Raw genomic sequence first — 2,383 nt, forward strand, 5'->3', positions numbered from 1 at the left:
GGCGGTGGCGCGCCACCGCCGGTGGACTCACCGGACCTGAGAGAGGGGTCTCTCTCTCTCCCGGGACCGCAAAAGGGGCGGGGACGTTTAAAGGGATGGAAATCTCCCCTTCTGCCCATCCCCTTTCCTTTGTCAATTAATCGGAGGCTATTTGGCCGTTACTTCCAGCTTCCCTTTCTTTGGTCTTTCCTGTTAAGGGTGTGAATTCAGAGGAGTGGCCCTGTTTTCAGGGGCTCATGATGATAGGACTTAAGTTATCCATACCGTCCATCTTAACAAAGCTTTTATTCAGGATGACGAGTGGGTTAGAAATAAACAGGTGTAGGCCGGACCCAGAGGGGAAAGAGAAGGAAGATCCCTGTTTTTATTTATTTGGGGACAGAGTAACTCTGAAAAGTTGCAGTTTGTTTAAATTACAGCAAGACAAAGTTGAAAGCCAGATTTCTATAATTTTTCTGGTAATATTTCTTTTATGAAGTGTCTAAGTGTCTGTTTGTCATCATTTTGAGATCAAAAGGAAAATCCATATGCTGCATAGTTTTTCAAAATTGCTATTTAAATAAGTTTTAAATGTTTTATGCAACGTGGAGTAGGCTGCTCAGAGGCAAGACTGGTGTTAGGGATGGTGGGACGGCTTGATAGGGAGCAGTGGTTCCAAAGACCTGGCTAATCATTACAAACACCAAAGGAGCTTTTAAAAAATAAAGGTATCTGGGTCCATCCCACCTAGGCAATCAGGGGGAAGACCTGGGAATCTGGGGGTCACACTGTGTCTCTAATTACTGTTAAATGGTTACTGGCTCTGTGACCTTGGGTGTGTTACTCAACCTGTCTGAGCCTCAGTTCTTTTTATCTGGAAGGTGGTGATAACATCCAAACCATCAAGATACTACATAAGTAAAATTGTTCAGCACATAATTGGTGCTCAATACACGGAGTCTATTTGTCCACAAATGTGTGCTTTATACACTTTCGCTGACAGGTACTCATAAACAGGATCTCCCCAAAGTTTTGGTGAAGCTAACTGGACTGTCATGAGATATGCATGTGTAGGCACATTTTAACTGACACACAGTTGCTACTTTGGGCATTTCATATGCTCATCGCCCCTCCCCGCCAACACCCTTTAGGCCATAAAATATAAATTAGAATTGGTATGTGCTAGGCCCTGTGCTCCTGAATCTAGAACTGCCCATTAGGCCCACTGGCATAGAGGGGATATTTACCAATCTGGAGTCTGCTTCCCCCCCCCTTTTTTTTAGCCCTTTCACCTTCTCTGCTTTATAGATGGCACATCTTTCCTAAAGAAGCTGCTCATCAAACCAATGAAACCACGGGATAAAAGGTTCTATTCAAGAGGGAAAAACAACAGGAAGAAAAAGGTCAACATTCTTAGGTAAAACGAAAACAAATGTATATCATATATATGTTTTTACATGATTCAATGTACAACTCTCCCAAATCCATGTAAAGTAAAATATAACCCTTTATAAAATTACGTTCAGATCGCTGAACAAAAGCACACTGCAAAGTAATTAAGGGAGAGCCCAGCCAAAGACAGCTGTGAGAAGGGAAAGGAAGACAGACATGCATGCCTGGCTGTGACTCCGCAGTCGTGTGCAGGGAGAATAGCCAAGGACACGGCATGGAGAACCAGCAGACCACAGATCAAGCAGGCCGACAATTTTAGAACTGGAGATGGATGGGAGCGGCCAATTAAACATCCCAAGGAAGATGTTTTGCTGAAACCCTCAGAAGGCTCCAAATAAAGCAATCGTAGATCCCCGGGGAGGAGTCAGGGAAGGGACTGCCAGCTGGGGGCGTCTGAGGGCCCAGCCCCCGGTGAGTGGACTCCAGGGGTTGGGATGGGGAGACTCTAGTCCCTGAATGAGGGAGAGTGGAAGCATCATGGGATGCCCGTCCCTGGGTATCTCTGGCAAGTGTGAAAGCTGCCGGCTCTCTGGCTACTCTTTGTACCCAAGTGAAGAATGTCGGTGATTCTAGGGGACAAAAACAAAGGACACCCCAAGACAACCAGAGAGAAACACATATCCAGAACCCAGTGTTAGGGAGGCAGGTGGCAACTACTGGCTTTTTCTCCCCAAGCACCCTTCGGGTGGAAGGAGCACTTTCGCCTGCACTTGCGGGGGGGCGGGCCTGTGGGGAAGAGTGTGGGTGGGAGAGAGTCTGGATGGGAGGGTCTGGGTAGGGGGCTGTGCACCGGGGAGTGGTGGGAGAATGGGGGTGGAGGGCAGTGTGTGGGAGTGGCGAGTGCTGGTGGAGTGGGGAGGGGGCGTGCCTGCAGAGTGTGAGCTGGGGGGGCAGGGAGCCGAGGTAGGAGAGAGCGTGCGGTGGGGGTCAGATGGCGGGGGAGCAGGTAACT

This window comes from Galeopterus variegatus, unplaced genomic scaffold (genome assembly GCF_000696425.1).
Source record: "Galeopterus variegatus unplaced genomic scaffold, G_variegatus-3.0.2 Scaffold3388, whole genome shotgun sequence".
Lineage (NCBI taxonomy): Eukaryota > Metazoa > Chordata > Mammalia > Dermoptera > Cynocephalidae > Galeopterus > Galeopterus variegatus.